This window comes from Schistocerca serialis, chromosome 2, assembly GCF_023864345.2.
Source record: "Schistocerca serialis cubense isolate TAMUIC-IGC-003099 chromosome 2, iqSchSeri2.2, whole genome shotgun sequence".
NCBI lineage: Eukaryota > Metazoa > Arthropoda > Insecta > Orthoptera > Acrididae > Schistocerca > Schistocerca serialis.
In genome coordinates, this window is record NC_064639.1 from 719,531,893 (window position 1) to 719,553,658 (window position 21,766).

The window sequence follows — 21,766 nt, forward strand, 5'->3', positions numbered from 1 at the left end:
CACAGACTCCTAACTGACCACTTCCACCGATGGAAGAACACATTCCTGTGCAGACTAGCAGGACCTGTGGTACCAACAAGATGAGTGTCCAGCCCATTATTCCTGAAATTTCATTACTGTAATTAATTATCTTGTGGTATTGTGATTTTTTTCTGTCAGTTTATTTTGACAGTGATGTAGCTCTGAGTGACTGTATGTGTACGTATTCAGGGTGAATCACCTAAAACTTGCACCGCAAAAAAATATGGTACCAACACGATGGGTGTCTAGCCCGTAATGCATGAAATACTACAACATGTCTTGATGAATCGTTTCAAATTCGTTCGATTGGACACAGAGGACCTGTACCTTCACTGGCACATTCCCTGGATTTGACACTGGAGACTTTTTCTCTGGGGAAAGCTGACAGATGCTGTAAACAAGGATAAAAAATGGTTCAAATGGCTCTGAGCACTATGGGACTTAACATCTGAGGTCATCAGTCCCCTAGAACTTAGACCTACTTAAACTTAACTAACCTAAGGACATCACATACATCCATGTCCGAGGCAGGATTCGAACCTGCGCCGGAGCGGTCGCGCGGTTCCAGACTGTAGCGCCTAGAACCGCTCGGCCACACTGGCCGGCAAACAAGGACATATCAGCTACACCCAAAGATAAGTAATGACGTATTAATCCAGTCTAAAACACTGGATATACCAAACTGAACGATCCGCCTTTTTAAATCCCAGCTCTCCATGCTACTCTATTCTGTGCAAGCTTCTTCATCTGCCAGTACCTACTGCAACCTACATCCTTTTGAATCTGCTTAGTGTATTCATCTCTTGGTCTCCCTCTACGATTTTTACCCTCCACGCTGCCCTCCAATACAAAATTGGTGATCCCTTGATGTCTCAACACATGTCCTACCAACCGATCCCTTCTTCTAGTCGGGTTGTGCCACAACTTCTCTTCTCCCCAATCCTATTCAATACTTCATCATTAGTTATGTGATCTACCAATTTAATCTTCAGCATTCTTCTGTAGCACCACATTTCGAAAGCTTCTATTCTCTTCTTGTCCAAACTATTTATCGTCCATGTTTCACTTCCATATATTGCTACACTCCATACAAATACTTTCAGAAATGACTTCCTGACGCTTGAATCTATACTCGATGTTAACAAATTTCTCTTCTTCAGAAACGCTTTCCTTGTCATTGCCAGTCTACATTTTATATCCTCTCTACTTCGACCATCGTCAGTTATTTTGCTCCCCAAATAGGAAAATTCCTTTACTACTTTAAGTGTCTCATTTCCTAATCTAATTCCTTCAGCATCACCCGACTTAATTTGACTACATTCCATTATGCTCGTTTTGCTTTTGTTAATGTTCATCTTATATCCTCCTTTCAAGACCCTGTCCATTCTGTTCAACTGTTCTTCCTAGTCCTTTGCTGTCTCTGACAGAACTACAATGTCATCGGCAAACCTCTAAGTTTTTATTTCTTCTCCAAGGATTTTAATACCTTCTTCGAATTTTTCTTTTATTTCCTTTACTGCTTGCTCAATATACAGGTTGAATAACATCGGGGATAGGCTATAACCCTGTCTCAATCCCTTCCCAACCAATGCTTCCCTTTCATGTCCCTCAACTCTTATAACTCCCATCTGCTTTCTGTACAAATTGTAAATAGACATTCGCTCCCTGTATTTTACCCCTGCCAGTGGCTTGAAAATTCAAGGGGCAAATATTGGACACCAAAATCGAGCAGCTACCTGTGTAATGAAAGTAAAAAATTGTTTTTCTTTGTTTTAGAAGTAGATTTGCTCACAGAGCGGTGGTAATGAAATTGCATATGTAAGAAATGTCTTTATTTTAATATTGCTCCAGATTATATTTACATAACATGACCTAAGATTGTAAGTTTAAAGTAAGCTACTTTTCTTGATTTTATTTACTACAATTATATAAAATCACAAGTCATCCTAAGGCTCTGTTAATTTTATAGAAAGAGTAAATTAATATTACCTTATCGCAACTTGTTGGTAATAACAAAATATTTGCAATTATTATTACAGGTCTATTTTGAAGAAAACCGATTTGAGCAAAACCAAGCAGACAACAAGAAGAAACTGCAACCAAATGACATCCCTACTCTTTTTGATGTGCCAAATCCTCCAATTCCAGTTGCTCAGCTATGCTTGAGAAGTAACAGTAAAAAGTGTTAACCACTAGTGAGGGTCAGTTAGTTTGTTGCGTTTCCAGTCAGTCTGATATTAGGGTGATTGTCTGACTAACACCCAATACCTCTTTAATAACTTGCCAGGTTTCTTTAGTTTATTCCTGGATTTGTCTTTTCCCAGTTTTTTACTTTTTAAATAACTTCTGACATTTCTTTCAAAGCTGTTAAAATAGTCAACAAAATTGGCATTACTAGTATGCTTTGAGTGCTCACACAATTTCCTCTTGTGCCGACATGAAATTTTTATACCTGTTATGTTCTATTTTAACATTATTCCATAATTGTTTACGAGTGCAGCTCTTGCTTACTGTAAACTAAATTGGATGTTCCGTATATAAACCATAAAATACATGCCATCCCTACTCTTTTTGGTGTGTCAAATCCTCCAATTCCAGTTGTTCAGTAATGTTTGAGAAGTAACAGTAAAAAGTGTTAGCCACTAGTGAGGGTCAGTTAGTTTGTTGCGTTTCCAGTCAGTCTGATATTAGGGTGATTAGCTGACTTAGCACCCAATACCTTTTTAATAATTTGCCAGGTTTCTCTAGTTCATTCCTAGATTTACCAAACAGTTTGTCTTTTCCCAGTTTTTTTCACTTTTTAACTGACAGATTTCTTTTAAAGCTGTTAAAATAGTTAATAAAATTGGCATTAGTAATATCTTTGAGCATTCAAACCATTTCCTCTTGTGCTGACATGAAATTTTTATGCCTGTTATACTCTATTTTAACATTATTCTGTAATTGTTAACGAATGCAGCTCTTACTTATAGTAAACTTAAGTGGATGTTGCATATAATAAACCAGGAAAGTGAATGTATCATACCTCGAAATACTCAACTAATCCCCACTTTAATTTGCTTGCCTCTTAAAGTCAGATGTAACCAACACATTTACTATGCTGTAATATTATTTGCACAAGGAATTTACCTTTGATGGTCTTAAGAGCATATTAAAAAGAGTAAATATTATGTAGAGTTTAAACAAGCGCCTTCAACTTGGGATTTAAAACGGCGGGTTGTTCAGCTTGTACTATACAGTGCCTCCTTGGACATCTCCGCTGAAATGATAGCAATTGTGCAGCAGTCATTCCATACCAGACTGGTATGGAATTGAAAACAAGCTGTGATGGCCAGTTGGCTCGTTACTGGTCAGAATCCACATAACAAGTGTATCCATTTTTATTGTTCTTTAGTGTGTGCTACCACAGGTATTATCCAAGTGGTAGTGTGGGAACTTTTCAAAATACAATATCTCGTAAACGACTCACACTAGAATCCTACAACAAACACCACTGACATTCTAATTTACCTTTCTTTTAGAGTATTACTGTCAAATGGCACTGTTCGATCTAAATAGTGTAAGTGTGCACATAAAATACACTTTCTAAGTATTTTTCCAATCTATTGACTGGCTAGAAATATATATATATATATATATATATATATATATATATATATATATATATATATATATATATATGACTGATGACCATAGATGTTTAGTCCCATAGTGCTCAGAGCCATATATATATATATATATATATATATATATATATATATATATATATATATATACTCTCTACAAAAAATGTTCATATTTATTTCCACCCCACAATAACATTGACATAGACAATTAACATGTGGCACCAATGAAATCGACACCAACATCGATATGCATTCATCTTTGGACTCTAAGCATTATCTTTGGCTGTTCCGCCATGTTGAGTTCAGTTCTTTGTGATCCTTTTATGTGTTAAGGTTAATAAATGAAGTACTGCTAAAGGGGTGTAATTATTGATGCAACCAAACAGAACACACTCCTCACTGGTGACACCGAGTTGTAACGTCTTCCGTTTTAACTGTTTTATTGTGTCCGCGACCTTCCTTGTCGGTTATTTTCGCATGTATTACATCGACACAGCATTCGAACAATGACCTTGGCCCACCGCCAGGACTGCAACACGATGCCTCTCACTCAATGATTCCGCCGATTTTGCCGGACGGTTTCGAGCCTGCAACAATAAGTGAGGTTAGGAATGTGCATGACTCCGGCTATAAAATGCCTTTGTTCGCGCCACATGTGCCCTCCCTCATCGACTGTGCAGTTACCTCTTACGTATCTCTGTGCAGTGCGCGACCGATGCCGATTTCTGCAAATGCTTCGTCGGACAACCTACTACCGCCAGGATAACGATTTGCCACGCCGCAATGTGTGCAGTACCATGCAAATACCTGCCACGTGGCCGGAACTGCTTCGTTCACAGGTCTGCCTCCTTAGCATCCGACCACGCCTGCGCCTACGTCGGTTCAGCGTTAGCACATGCCTTCCTACTTCGATACCTCGGCCTGCAACAGGAACAATAACTTGTTATCTGTGCCTGACCCCACCTCCATCCCACTGCTACGCCTCAGTATTTTGTGCCACGACATTCACCTTATCCACACACCGTTTTGAGTGGAGTCACTATGGACAGTTGAAATATGGCATCCCAGCTATTACACAAGTTGAAAATATGGTCACTATTTTTTATAAACTTAAATTTGCCATATTTCGTGACAGTACCTTTTCCATTAGACGTTTGCAAGCAAATATAAGTCTTGGCTTCAGTTGTCTAAGTATGATTCCACAATGCATCGTTGTCGGCTGCAGAAAATGACGTGGTTCAGCGTGTTTCTCTCATTTTGGTGTTTCAAATACAGTTTCTTCAAATGTAGTTTCTTCTTTTTAGTTAATACAAAAATAATAGTAACATAATTCATAATTGTTTATGACGGCGACCTTCACATTGTTCTTCTGTCAACGCACACCAAGAGTTAGCTTCCGACTCGGACTGACTATAGTCAAAGACTACTCCAACGTCAAAGATATTTTACACAATCAGTTTCTTTGCTGTTCTTCGATACGTTTTCTAATAGTAATCAATATGCTTTTACTCTCAAAAACAGAAGTAAATTAACATATAATAAGACAAATTATAATAAATTCTGACAAAAATATAAGAAAACATTTTCAATTCAGTATCGACAAATACGGTAAAAAAATAACATCTCCCAGATCCATTACAACTGCTCCCCAGGGCTTTTGTTGTTATGGACATATACAACAAAATCCCGACCACACTCAGTGATGGATCTGTATTACACAATTAGTAGACTAATGATGCAGTCTGATAACCTCTTCCAAATTTGGACTTTTTGAATCTGTGGACTTGTTACTGGCTGTTGTTGCAATGATACTTCCCCATCAATCTCATACACAAAAAAAATTCAAGTAAAGAAATTATTTGACATGACAAATATACATGGTATAAAACATACATGAGAAATATTCTAACATACAGCATACAGACTGAAAATAATAGAAAGGTAAAACTCATTTCCTAGAATAAGATTTAATTAATTTTTTTTAAATATTAATGTTAATTTCATTATACTTACATACTGTACAGTAAAAATGATACTGGACATATATAGTGTAGTGTTTTTTTTCTTTTGTATATTTTTTTTATTAGTCATGGTTTTTTTTGTTTTTGTATTTTTTTTTACTTATGATTTTCTTTTTTTTTTTTTAGTACAGCTAAAGATACATCAGTATTATCTAAATTTTTTGCAATTATTTATGTACACTTTCCTCTCTACTACAATATTACTACAAGTCACATTTTTATGAAGAGTACTTTTGCTCCCCACAACATCAGTATAAACAACAATAAACTGCTCATATATCATGAGGTTTTATCTAAAATTGGTTTTGAAACTTATGCCTTTGCATGCATGTCCTCACATGCATGCCTTCATCCACAGGGAAGACTTAGCTTCCAAAATTAGAAAATTCAGAAATGCTCACTAGGGAGACTTTTTTGTAAAAAAGTAAAAATAAATCTTTCTCTCATTCTTTGTTACATCAGTGTTTTTTCATCAGTTTCAATTAACATGTGACTTCAAATTATTAATTTATACATGCAAATATACATATTTGGTTGTACAGGTAGTTTTGTTCTAACAAGCATATTCCAGTGGAGGACTTTTGTTTTAGATGATAATAGGTTATTTAAATTTTGAAATTATGATTTCTGTTTATACAGTTTTAAAGAGACAACATTCCTAAGACCAAATAATTTCTTTGACTTAGGATACACCAAACGATAAGCATTCGGGTGTGGATTTTCTATGACTTTTCTCATGCTTGAGCAACATTCTGCTTGCAAATGCTATGGTACAATGTATCTTAACTCCATTCTCCACTCTTTCTTGAAATAACTCTGCTCCAAGCCCATAATTACTGCTATCAGTGTTCAAACAAAATGCTAAATTAAAATCAGGTCTGTGTAATAAGTGTTGCTTCCTCAACTCTTGCTTAATTTTATCAAACTCTTCCTGACAACTTTTATCCCAAACCCAAACAGTGTTTTTCTTAAGTAACTGACTTAAACATGGTGCATTCAGACTCTGATCACTTATATGTTTTCGGTAATAACCGCATAACCCAAAGAACGACTTTAATTGTTTTTTAGTCTTAGGAATAGGAATTTCTGAAATTGCTTTAATTTTTTCTGGATCTGCCAAAATTCCCTTGTCTGTGACAACATGACCCAAAAATTTTAATTCAGAAACTGCAAATTTACTTTTCTCTAATTTCAATGTCATCCCCCCTTTTCTAAGTTTTTCACAAACTGACTTCAAAATCAAAAAATGTTCCTCCCAATTTTTTCCTGTAACCAAAGTGTCATCTACATAGATTATCAGTTTAGACGCAAGTTCTTGCCCCAGTACATGATCCAAAGCTCTTATAAATTCGGAAACAGAAGAATTTAACCCAAATGGCACAACACAATATTGGTAACTCTTACCATTGTACAAGAAAGCAGTATATTTTCTAGAATTAACCGAAAGTGGTACTTGATGAAAACCCGAAGTTAGATCCAAACTTGACATATATTTTATATCTGTAAATTTATAGAGTAACTCATCAATATTTTCAGGATGGTCTGTCTGTCTGAACAAAATTTTGTTTAAGTGTCTAGAGTCCAAAACCAATCTTACTCCACCATCTTTTTTCGAAACTACTACTAGAGGATTATTATATGCACTGATACTCCTTTCTATTACATTACATCCTTCCATCTTTTTCAGCTCTTTCTCAACAGCAGGTCTTTTTGATATTGCAATAGTGTATGGTTTTATGAAAAATGGTTCATGAGGTTTTACCTGAAGCTCACACTGGTAACCCTTTACCCTACCAGGTATGTCACTAAAAACATCACTGTATTCCCACAGCAGATTTTCTGTTGTTTTTGCTCCCCATATAAATTTTGTGTTTCTGAAATTTTCAAATTTACTAAATTCCCAAATTCAACTTCATCAGTATCAAATCTATGAGTTTCAATATTCTCCAATCTATTTTCTTTTAGTAAATTAATACTGTCAAAATTTCCATTACTCTGATCACCAAGTGTGTTCACAAAATTTGTCTGAATGTATTCCCTTTCACTAGTTTCTATCAAAAGTTTTCTTCCAACCCAATCAAATGCTGTATTTACTTTTACTATCCAATTCATACCCAAAAGAAAATCCTCATTAAATTCCTGAATTACAAAACATCCATGTGTGAACAACTTGCCTTCAATTAAAAATGTCACTAAAGCCTGGCTTTTTACCAATTTACTGCTCTTCCCAGTAGCACCTTTTATCTTTACCCCAACAACTGGCAGTTCAACATAATCTTTCCCCACTTTCAATTTCTTGCTTAACCTTTCAGATATTCCCGAGATCTCACTTCCTGTATCGATTAAACATTTACCAATCCATGACCCAATTTGAACTTTTATATAAGGACTGCAAAATTGATCACTTTTCTCAGAACCTGTATTCTCATGTAATAAATCACTTTCAATTTCCCCAAACCTATACTTATCAGAATCATATGGTATACCATTATATGTATTATTTGTCACAGTTATAAAATTTGCACAAGATACAAAATTGTCATTAGTACTCTCTGTTATCTCAAATAGCCAAGAATTTTCATCCAAATCACGTTGTATACTATTGAAGTACTTATCCTTCAGCTTTTCAAAAATAAAATATCTCATCTTTTTCCACCACTCAGGACATACAGTTTCACATACATTAATAAGCATCTTTCTAAAGTTCTTGCCAAAAGAAATAGTTTCACTGTTCAGCCATATATTCATAAGAAATGTGTGTGTATCATTAGTATCTATAAAAGTTTCACTTAGGTAAGAAGTTATACATGTGTCATCGTTATTTGTGTAGTCAGATTCTTTACCAGCAAAATCTAAATTCACACTTTTACATACACCCAAATTGCGAGTATTATTCATCCTGGTAACATCCCTGGGAATTTCTATAATATTCTCACTATTTAATCCATTTTCAACCATGTGTATACCCAACTCCCTATTTAAACTAATGAAATGCCTATCCTCAACATCATCATCAATACCATTACCATCATTATCAACTTTATCAACAACATCATTATCATTACACATATTCAGGTCATACACATTCAAATTATTCCCCAAAATATTATTTCCCCTTTCTAAAGTTACCAGATCCCTTTCACCAACATTTTCATTCTCACTGCATGCATTCTCTCTTTCATTCACACACATCTCTGAACTACTGCAAATTACATCATCCGACAAAGTGTTTTTCTTTCCTGCCCAAGTGTAAAACTCTGTTAAATTAAATGAATCACAATTACTTTTATCTACTGTATGTTCTTGTGTATTGAAAATGTTATCTTTATCATTATTATTTTCCTCTTGAAATTTCTTCAATAAGTAACAACTAATGACCTCATGTGATAGCTTAGGTTTGGAACTGACCTGTTTGGGTTTATGATAGTCACATCCATTGGTCCTTTCATCATGCTCACCTTCTGCCTCAACCTTGCGGACCTTCAAGGGGGCGTCTACTCGTTTTTTTATTTCCGGTTCCTGTTTGAACTGCTGATTATGGTTCTGCCAATGTCTCTGATCAACATTTCTGATCCCATTCCTATGCCATCCATTACCTGATTGTTGGTAGTTTCTATTGTACTGACCTCTATCAAAATTTCTGTGATTTTGATCCCTAAAGTATTCTCTATTTTGTTGATTATTAACGCGAAAATGTTGTTCTTGTTCTGGATAAAAATTATGGTCCTTCTTTTCAAAATTGCTATATCCCCCTGAATTTTGACTGACACCATGATAATTGTTTTGTTCCCTTTTTTGAAAGTTGTCATTTCCCCAATTTTGACCATTACTTTTCTGAGTAAACCCACTGTGTGTTCTTGTTGTTACCCTACCCAACTTTTCAATATAATTGAGAAACTGCTCTACATTACTATCAGGACAATGAACTAAACTCAACTGCATTGCTGATGGCAATCTTCTCTTTAAGGTATCAATTTTGATCAAGTCATCCAAAGGTTTTGTTAAATGAATAAGTTTTTGAAGTTCACTTTTGCAAAATTGTTTCATGTTCCCATCTGATTCTCTATAGTTTCGCCCATTCAAAAATTCACTTTTGATTCTAGTTTGTTTAAGATCATCCCAAAATTTTTCCAGAAATTTTGATTCAAATTCTGAAAAGGTCATCCCCAAAGTTACAATCTGGTTTGCCCAAGTCAAAGCTTCCCCTTCCAAGAATTTTTTCACAAATTTAATTTTTATTTCATCTGGTGAGTGAGGTAAAAAACAATCCTTACAATACTGCATAAAATCAACGGGATGTAAGGGTCCATCTACCGAAAAGTGCTTCACTGGAATATTAGATATAAGATTGCACGTATTGACATTGTTATTTTTGCTTTGAAATTCAATGTCAAAACCTTCAATTTTTTCGCTAAGTTCTTTGACAGATTTTTTGTTTTCCAAATCATTGCATTCTACTTTTTCTTCTAGAGTAACCAAACGATTGTCAGTTTCTTGTTGTACATTTTTAACTAAAACTTTTGTATTCTCATCCAAATTTTTAATTTCCCCTTTTATCTCATTAAAATCAAATAAATTTCTTTCCCTATCTACCAGTAACTCATTTTTTACAGTATTAATTTCACCGCTCAATTAAACATCAATTTCATTTACTTTTGCTTCCACAGATTCAATTTTTTCCTCAACACTGCCAACTCTGTTCGAAAGCTCACCCACTTGGGTATTGACTGCTTGGACTTGCAACAAAATGTTATCAATTTTTTCATCCCAGTAAGTCTTATTGTCGTCAACTGATTGTTTAATTTCTTTCGTGAAATTTACAAGAAAACTTTTTAAATCAAATTGATCGGTTCTTTCTGTTTCATTTGACCTATCCTGATGTTCGAAGTCTATTAAATTACTACTTTCTACTTTAGGCACAATACTCTCGAAAATCTCATAAGTCATTGTGAAGAACAAAAATTTATACACAACAATACAAAACAAGATAAAAATATTGTTTTAACAAAATACGAGGGTTTCGTGACTTATCTGGAACACTCTTCTACTGTTGCAAAACCACGTTTTCCATCCATGTGATTGTTGACCAAAATTCTTGAAGTATTTTCTTCTGTCGAAAATTATATTTTTTGCCGAAACATTTCTTCTCCAAAACTTTTACTTCTCGATGAACACAAACACTGTAACACACATTCTGAAGAAACTGGTATTAACACACAAAAATTTTCTTCCTCGTAGCACTGTTGAAGATCTCGTGAACACAATATCCCGGCTACAGTCCCCAGTTGAAATATGGCATCCCGGCTATTACACAAGTTGAAAATATGGTCACTATTTTTTATAAACTTAAATTTGCCATATTTCGTGACAGTACCTTTTCCATTAGACGTTTGCAAGCAAATATAAGTCTTGGCTTCAGTTGTCTAAGTATGATTCCACAATGCATCGTTGTCGGCTGCAGAAAATGACGTGGTTCAGCGTGTTTCTCTCATTTTGGTGTTTCAAATACAGTTTCTTCAAATGTAGTTTCTTCTTTTTAGTTAATACAAAAATAATAGTAACATAATTCATAATTGTTTATGACGGCGACCTTCACATTGTTCTTCCGTCAACACACACCAAGAGTTAGCTTCCGACTCGGACTGACTATAGTCAAAGACTACTCCAACGTCAAAGATATTTTACACAATCAGTTTCTTTGCTATTCTTCGATACATTTTCTAATAGTAATCAATATGCTTTTACTCTCAAAAACAGAAGTAAATTAACATATAATAAGGCAAATTATAATAAATTCTGACAAAAATATAAGAAAACATTTTCAATTCAGTATCGACAAATACGGTAAAAAAATAACATCTCCCAGATCCATTACACAGTGAACATTCACATATTCCGTCCCACGTTCAACATCATTTCCCACACTGTGCTTCTGGACAGCCCTCATCTCTCCAGCCTCCCTGCAACACAGGTGGCCCCAATTCTGATAGTACATTGAGCTTTCTGCGGACTAACACACGTTCTCAAACTTTGAACTTTTTCTCACCTGTCGCCCCTGCACCAGCTCCAGTCGAGCTTCCGCTACCGTTCTCGGCACATCTAGGTGCCTCATCCGCGTCGGTCTTCCGTGACACGTCAATCCGAACACACCCACAACATGTTGAGCTTCCGCAATCGAAATCGACACATTACGGTGTCTCACCCGCGTTGGCCTTCCACGTCGCGATGGACGTGCTCAACCACAACGCGTCACCTTCACGCTGCCACCCAAACAGTCGTCATTGCTACATCCCGTGGAGGCACACTCTCCTGGAACACTGCAGCAACAACAGCTCGATTCAGACAGTGCCCCGACGAACTCAACTAAACCTGTTCTTCCGAACATTCTACAACACTTACCGACGCTGCCGCCATTTAATCCAGACAGAGCAACAACCTGGTTCAAAATTGTGGACGAAATGTTCGACCATTACAAACTCGACGAATCAACCAGGTTTCTGTGCCTCATCACCCACCTGCGCGACCAGGAGGACTTGATTGCTGACCTGGTCGATGCCCCAGACTCATCTACCGGGGATACTCTAGCCAAAAAGACAGTTCTACGTCGGCTTGCACACTCAACTGAGGCAGCAATATAGCAAGTGCTTCACGTCGAGCAACTAGGCAACGACAAACCTTCCCAGCTCTGGAGACGGCTACGTGCCCTGGTCAGCGCCGATCTATTCTCTGACACAGCGCTCTTCGTCATCTGGTCAGATAAACTATCTCCTCACATCCGCTTTGCTCTGGCTCAAAAGTCTCCTGAACCTGTCGAGCAAAGAATGACAATTGCTGACAAACTACACGAGGCATCACTGCTCTATTTCGCCAGCCACTGCCTACCTGACAAGTCTCAGGTTCAGGCTCATCGCCCTGCGGCTGGATGCGGCCAGGGCCGCACTGTGCCTACCGTTCTGCTCGCTCCGGGAAGCAGTAAAAAAGCAACTGGGACGCCACCGGCTCCGCCCACAGTCACGCCCCCACCTGCAACCGAACCTGCTGCGAGCACCGAACCTCAGCCACCGCCACTGGCAACGAACTTTCCGCTGGAAATGCAACCGCCCTACCAGTACTGTTACTTCCACACACGGTTTGGTGAGGCGGCACGGGACTGCAGACCACCCTGCTACTTCCCAAACGTCAATTGCAGGTAGGTCCAGGTGTCGCCTCCTGCGCACAACGTGACAGGCATCCCCCAGTGCTCCATTCTGTCTGGGAACGACCGGATAATTGCGGACGACATTACATTAAAGACATTTCGTAGGGATACCTTTTCCTAGTGGACACAGGCGCCAATGTTTCGCTGCTGCCTACGTTCTTAGCGTCGTCGAACATCCGCCCTCATCATACTTCACTGCCAACCGTGAATTCAACTAAACTACAATGCTCGGGTTCAACTTCCCAAGTCGTCTCACTCTCCGCAAAATACAAACTCGAGTGGACTTTTTTAGTGTGCGAAATTGATAAACCTATACTAGGCATTGACTTCTCGTGACACCACAAACTTTCACTGTGTAACACTCCGGTTTAATCTTACTGACTTATCCCGCTCGATCGGGATCTGATAGCAGCCCAAATAGATAATAACTAATGTGACCGTGTACCTAATGGGGCTGGCAATCGGATTGGACTGCTATGGAGTTGTTACATTCCATTTTGTCTTTCTCGAATGCTGCAATAATAAAATGTCTGGTGGCAAGAAGAACAACAACACAGCTTCATTAATCAACGACCTATATTCATCACCAAAACACAAAAGTAAGGAGACAGCCACTGCCTTCGTCGTACAGAATTAATAACGGCTAATCTCAGCACAGGCCCTTTCGTTATTCCTTATCGTCACACGCAATTTCAATCATTGTAATCCAACACTGCAATCCAACACTGCAATCCAAATGATGCCGGCGCGGTAGACGCGTAATTACAATATCGGCACTAAAATGTCACTGAATCACACTAATAATTATACTTTTTCACTTTCCCGAATATTCCTAACACAAAGGGGTTAAACCACGGCGATGGCCACTCCCTTTGTCGGTACGGTCTTGCATTCCAGCAACAGAACTCCACCCGGCTCGGCCCGCAGCGCGTACCACACACTACTGTCTCGACACTCGCTCTCGCTCTCGCAACCCGACACATACTATCGATTGTTTGTTCTGTCGACCTGTGCTGTCGCAAAACTTATAGTAAGGGCCTACAGACCCCTTACAACTGGACCTATTGTGAAACACTGTGGTTCATCATCATCCAAGACTCACTTCCCCTGTGTTCCGTCGAGCAACCCCCCCCCCCCCCCCCCCCCCGTGACACATTGGTCCAGGATCATCCCATCCGTACATCCTCGTCTCTGTCGACTATGTTACAAGAAATCACGCACAAGTGCCTTGTCGAACTTGAACACATCGCTCGCCTACGCAAGGAAAACTTCGAGCTCTCCCTCCAGCTCCACGAAACACAGCTCCAGCTCTCCAATCCAGCAAAGGAATTAGAGACACTACAGCAAGGACAAAGCAAGGTCAGTAAGTGCGCCGAATCTGCTTGCAATCCCAGCAATCGAGCCTCCGTGTGTTTACCTCCTACCACCCCTATCAAGACTGCCATAACGTGTACTGACACCCTCCTAACACGGCAGCGTTTGACACTCGGCTGGACACAAGTGCGCATGCGCGACGAGCGTCACATGTTCCCGAACTGACGGCTCCTACCCTGCCACTCACAAACAGCATCTCAAACTATGCAACTTCGGCTCCTGTGCATCGCTGTGCAACCGCCACTGACAACACGAACAGTGCACTAGCGCAAAAAGTTTCACCCCACGACCGTGCTGCCACAGGCCGTGTCCTCAGACAATGGACTCACTAACGGCTCACGAGCTCTACCAAGCTCACCCGACCACGGTGCCATTGCTTCGGGCAATCCCAGAGTGCCACAGAGAGCTACAACTCTAAGAAAAATCGCTTCTCGGCTTTTGGCAAGATCAATGTGTAGTCTTCTTTAATAACAGTAAACAAGATAACGATTACTGATAAGAAATTAAATAAGATAAGAAACGTACCATAACACGAGAAGAATGATAACAAGTATAAAAGGCTAAGAACAGAAAATACCCACCCACCATCCCCACGCCTATTACCACCCTATACACAATAGTTATTATTTAACAAAGAAATTGTTTATTTAATTATGGACATTAATAATAAAACACAATTGAAGTTTTTAAGTTAATAAAGTTGTAATATAACCTAATAGCCTAAAATGAATTTCGGGCAACACGGGCTTAGTAAATCTAAAGCCTGTGTTGTTGCCCGTTAGCCTTTTTTTAGCTATCATCAACTAAAGCCCGTGTTGTTGCCCGTTAGCCTTTTTTTAGCTATCATCAACTTAAGTTGATGATAGCTAAAAAAAGGCTAACGGGCAACAACACGGGCTTTAGATTTACTAAGCCCGTGTTGCCCAAAATTCATTTTAGGCTATTAGGTTATATTACAACTTTATTAACTTAAAAACTTCAATTGTATTTTATTATTAATGTCCATAATTAAATAAACAATTTCTTTGTTAAATAATAACTTGATTTTCAAGTCAACTTCCTTATCAGCGCTCTAATCTCCATAAGAATAACACTGCCGGAAGTTGCGCAAGTTTGATTTTCCAGCAACAGAGACAAGTAAAAATATATAGGCGCGCTCGAGCGGCTAAGTCAGTCTTAGCCGCTCGAGCGCGCCTATATATTTTTACTTGTCTCTGTTGCTGGAAAATCAAACTTGCGCAACTTCTGGCAGTGTTATTCTTATGGAGATTAGAGCGCTGATAAGGAAGTTGACTTGAAAATCAAGTGAATATCAAACTGGTTTCTGCAGCAACAGTAGTTAAATAAGTCATTAAATAACTCTGTGTTTGGTGGTATTAGGTGTGGGGATGGTGGGTGGGCACTTCTGTCTGATCACTGGACTTAGAGTATTCAGCTCTTTGCCGCCTCGGCTCCCGTCGGATCCGCCGAGTGGCTCCGAACACCACGATCACGCCTCGCCTGCCCCATCCGCCACACATCGTAAACAAATCGCGCTCCGTGCCGAAAGCAAAATTTCCGTCGTCACCAACGGCATGTTTCAAAAGCTTTGCCTCACGCCAGGTCCCCCAATCTCCAGTAAACCACGTCGACTTTGTCCCGAGCGCCTCTCCGAACTTAAAAATCTGATTTCTGAACTAAGCTCCGGTATCATTGACCCCTCTGCCAGTAGCTGGTCTACGCTGATACATGGGACACCCAAGAAAGACGGGTCCTGGTGCATGTGCGGAGACTACCGTCGACTAAACGCACGAACAATTATGGACACCAACACCTTTCCCAACATTGCCGACATTACCACTTCCCTCGCAAGTGCGACCACGTTCTCTTTCATTGATTGCAAACGGGCCTACCACCAGATCCCCATGAGATCTGAAGACATCGAGAAGACAGCAATCACCACCCCGATCGGGTTATTTCGGTTTTGATTCATGCCCTTCGGTCTGAAAAACATAACCCAGACCTGGTAATGCTTCATCAACGAAGTGCTATTCGACCTAAACTTCTGCTTTGCATATCTTGATGACATTCTTGTGTTCAGTTCCTCCGTCGAGGACAACGTTCGACATGTGCAAACTGTTATGAACACTCTCGCGGCAGCAGGCATCGAGACCAACCAGGACAAATTGCAGCTACATCAACCCACTGTCAATTTTCTTGGTTTTCGGGTCTCTGCCGACGGCATTTCACCGCCCCCTGAGAAAGTACAAACAATACTAAACCTACCCAGACCTTCCTCATTCAAAGAGCTCTGGCACTTTCTGGGGACAGTTAATTATTATCACCGACATCTACCTCGGGCTGTGGAGATTCAGGCTCCAATGACAGCTGCCTTGGCAGGCACCAACACTGGATCTCGGCCCGTTCCATGGACCCCTGCTATGACTGGTTCTTTCACTGCCCTCAAAAATCTTCTTGCCGAGGCCTGCACCATCACGCATCCTCATCCCAATGCGCAGCTTTTCATCACCACAGACGCGACCGATACTTCCATCGGCGATGTCCTTAGTCAGACAATTGACGGCCAAACTTTGCCTCTGCAGTTATTCTTGCGCAAGCTCACCAATGCACAACGGAAATTTCCGCGTTTGACAGGGAATTGTTCGCAGTCTATGAAGCGAACAATCATTTTAAGACTGACGTTGAGGGACGCCCTTTCTATGTTTTAATGGACCACAAACCTCTGGCTGTGGCCATTACAAACCCGCCAGCTGACCCACCTCCTCGCCGCTTCAGATACATGGACATCATATCTTAGTTCACCACCAATGTCAGACACATAAAGGGTGCTGACAATATAGCTGTTGATTTCCTTTCACGAGTCGACGCCGTCCATTCGCTGTTAGACCTCTCTGAACTGCCTAACCTCCAACCCGCCGACGAGGAAACACAAAACCTGATTTCAGACTCTACTTCTTCACTACACTCTGTCCGCACCACCTTCCCTGGCATTTCTTGTGAGATCTGGTGCGACGACAGTACGGGCACGTTACGCCGCCTCATCCCAACCACGCTCCGTCGAGCTGTCTTCAACGCATTGCATGATTTAGCCCACACCGGTGTTTGTGCGTCCGCCCGCCTCATAGCGGAGTGCTTTGTGCGCTCTCCGGCTCTTGCGTCGCGTGCCAACAATGCAAAGTACACAAGCACACTTTAGCCCCCCTCGGCGCCTTTTCGATGCCTCCTGGGCGTTTCCAGCATATTCATATTGACATTGTCAGCCCTCTCTCCCCCTCGAACGGCTTTCATTGTGTTCTCTCGTCTATCGACCGAACAACTCGCTGTGTCGAGGCTGTCCCCCTCCCCAATATTACAGCAGAAACTGTTGCTCCAGCTTTCATCGAGTCATGGGTATTGCGTTTCGGATGTCCAGCTATCATCATAACTGACCAGGGCAGACAATTTGAGTCAGCCCTGTTCAACGGGATTTGTAACATTTGCGGCATCCAACGCATCCATACCACAGCATATCACCCGCAAAGTAATGGGCTAGTCGACTGCTGGCACCGCACTTTCAAGGCGGCTCTTCGATGCTACGACTCTCTATGGACGGAGGCCCTTCCCCTTGTGCTACTCGGCATTCATGCAATCTACAAGGAAGACCTCAAAGGCACAATAGCCGAGTTCGTATACGGCCAGAACATTGTTCTCCCTGCCGAATTTGTGAGACCTTACGCTTCTTTCCCTCAGTCTGACTTACCTTCCATCGTGGACCACATCAGACGCCACTTCATCAACCTCCATATCCCTCTGCCCGCCAGCCATTCCCGCCCTAAGATTCACGTCCCGAAATATCTGGAGCCGGCCGAAGTGGCCATGCGATTCTAGGCGCTGCAGTCTGGAACCGCGAGACCGGTACGGTCGCAGGTTCGAATCCTGCCTCGGTCATGGATGTGTGTGATATCCTTAGGTTAGTCAGGTTTAACTAGTTCTATGTTCTAGGGGACTAATGCCCTCAGAAGTTGAGTCCCATAGTGCTCAGCACCATTTTGAATCTCTGGACAATTGCGAGTACCTCATGCTCTGAGGTGACACTGTCCGTGCTCCCCTCCAACCTCCATATACCGGCCAGTACTGAGTTCTCCGGCTCTCAGCCAACACCTATGACTTCCAGATGAAGGATTCAGCTGTTACAGTCTCTATGAACAGACTTAAGCCCTCTCATGTCGAGCCTTCTTCTACCCCCCTTCAGGCCACAACCACGCCACTCACTGTCGTGGCTCATGACGCTCCAACCACTCCCTCCATGTCGGACTTACACACTCCAATCGCCGAGCTCTCCTCCGATTTCCCCCTCTACGTCGGTCTCACACACTCCGTCAAGTGACTTCCAGCTCCAATCGTCGAGCCCTCCTCCGACCTCGCCCTCTACTCCGGTCTCACGCACTCCATCGAGTGACCACATGCTCCCCACATCAAGCTTACCTACGATCACGCCCTCGCCGCTGGCTCCTTCGACCTCTCCACCATCACCTGCCTCGCCCTGTCGAGGTTTCTCACGCCCCCCCCCCCCCATCTTGAACGTGCCCTCGCTCGAGGTGTTTGTGTCTGTCCCCCCGGACATAATCCATGACATCTCAATAATACTGCACGATTATACACTGTTCATCGTGTGTTTCTCTTCGTTCAGTGCTCATGACACAAACTCCGCCATTCCCTGCCACCTGGTGAAATGTGTTCCCTTCCCACCTGACATCGACCTGGACATGCTACATGTGTTCGCCACGCCCTCCGGAGACATCGTCGTCGTCGCTCCTTTCCACCGTCAACCTGCTGGCCTACCTGTCGCCGAATGACCAGCATGCCCAGTACAACGCCCGGCTCGCTTCAACGACTTCCAGGTTCGGTGGCCAAACCTTCCTTCACGACATCTACCCACACAGCTCCCTGACGACGCTGTCGAGCTGACCATGGTCAGGCTCCCACAGACGACCCCTGCCGACGCCATAGTCACCCCCCCCCCCCCCCCCGACCACTCAAGAGTACTCTGTACTGTGGTGGGCGGGGGGGGGGGGGGGGGGAGAGCTATGTGGCGCCGATGAAATCGACACCAACATCGATATGCATTCATCTTTGGACTCCAAGCATTATCTTTGGCTGTTCCGCCATGTTGAGTTCAGTTCTTTGTGATCCTTGTATGTGTTAAGGTTAATAAATGAAGTACTGCTAAAGGGGTGTAATTATTGGTGCAACCAACCCGAACACATTCCTCAAACTTATGTTTTATCAGTAACAACATATCAGTAACAACATATCAGTAACAACATATTTTATTTTTTCTTTGAAGGAAATTGCATATACACAGAGATATGTCTCAATTAAGAGAGGAAAAGCCTGACAGCTGTGAAACATCACACTATACATGACTAGCTGGGATACATCATGCTAAGACAGGAAGCAAATGATTTTATATACACATCAACAACTGATCAACTACAATGGATTTTTTACATACAACATTAACTGTTTTGCAAGCTGTGGGGGACATAATTCTCACTAAATGTATTTCTTTACAGCATTTACAGGAATATGAGTTACCACTTTTAAACATTTCTGGCCTTAGTGGCAGTCGACTGCAACAGCTGCATTTCCTGTTTGTTGTGAAATATAGCCATCAGGACTGTGGTAAGTATATATCCCACCAAACAATGGTTTTTAATGGCACTTGGGAATTATGATTACCTCCAAAGTAGTTTCTGGAAGGGGCTTGGGAAGTATACCACAAAATTAAGTTATCATTTGAGGTCCTTGGGAAGCGTACTTACCAACAACTTAGGGGTATCCCAAAGCTTTTGGGAATATGTCTTACCACCTCTGACAACTTGTGGTAGTACACTGCACCAGGTGTATGAAAACTACTACAAAAATTAGTTTCTAGTGTCGTGTGATCACTGCTGTTAGCAAAAAAAAAAAAAAAATCTTTGCTGAGTTGCTAAAAAAACTGTATTTGTGAGAGGGTTAACAGTGCAGGGGACTAGTAGCAGCAGGGAAGAAGAAGAAGAAAGAACCACACGTATACACAAGCATGTCTATTGTGAAAAAGGGTGCATAGTATATGTAACAATATACAATTTGCTAGCACACATAATATGCAATCATTTACATGCACATACATACACACATACATATTCCTCACACACACACACACACACACACACACACACACACATACAATCACTCAAGCGATTAGTGTGAGAATGGGAGGTTCCCAATCCCATCTGCACACATGAAACAATTGTTGTCATGGTACAGAGACTTACCTTCAGTTGCAGTGCAGTATGTGCCTCATGGCCTCGCAACCAAGGGCCACTTGGTGCACCACGTGTGGAAAGGCATCATCACCAAGGAACCACTCATAGTCTTCGCTTATAAGAGCTTGTGAGGCCGCTAGATGCACAACCTTAACCTGTCTCTGGGTGCCACCTGCATCTATGTAGCATAAATACATGTTTGATTTGCGCCCTGCAAACTCCCCGAGCTGTGAGCAATTTGCCTTGTCTTTCATCACAGCAATAACCTTCTTTTTCTGATGTGTTGTGCCGTAAGGATTATTGGCAGCATATTCAGATGTGTCGAATTCTCAGGACTGCACCTAATTACTTCATGTGGGCCGCTGTCTTTCACCCAGTGGATGAAACTATCTACAGCCAAATAAAGTAATGTGACAACAGAGACGTTGGGTTTTCCATACTTGTAGGGGAATTAGTACGTATGGAGTTTGTAGAGGTCCAGAGCACACATACCAATATTGACAGGTTTTTGAATCCGCTGAAAGCTTAGCAATCCCCACAGTGATTAATCATTCAATGAACATTGTGGCTTGCTTAAAATTTGACCTAGCCATGGAAATCCTTGTGCCATAATGCCCATCCCAAAAGTAAACTAAATGAACTTTGTGGCAGTTTCTAGCATGCTCCATGGCACTGCCGAAAACTGAATTAATTAATTTATAAAACTCATTTTCAAAATCACATGTTGGAAGAGCCCTCTTTTCAGTATTAATATCAATGTACTCCTCGAATCAGGGATGTGCCACAGGTGATTCTAAGAAGCCGTATCCATAACCTGAGACACTGCTGGAGGTGTCTATAGTGTAGAATGCATCTCTGCTTATTCCTCAGTGTTGTCATCTGCTTAAGGACAGAATCATTTTGAGGAACTAGGTGCTCCAGGCATAGCAGCAGGTCGCTGTGTTCATCATATAAGTTGGTTATATATTCCAGGTCTAGCTCCAGAACATATCCTCTACCAGCATCAGCAGCCACACCTGGGATCTCATCCTTCAGTCTGATGATTTTATCTTTGGATAACCATCAGACCCCCCCCCCCCCCCCCCCGCATGAACCATGGACCTAGCCATTGGTGGGGAGGCTTGCGTGCCTCAGCAATACAGATAGCTGTACCATAGGTGCAACCACAATGGAGGGGTATCTGGTGAGTGGCCAGACAAACGTGTGGTTCCTGAAGGGGGGCAGCAGCCTTTTCAG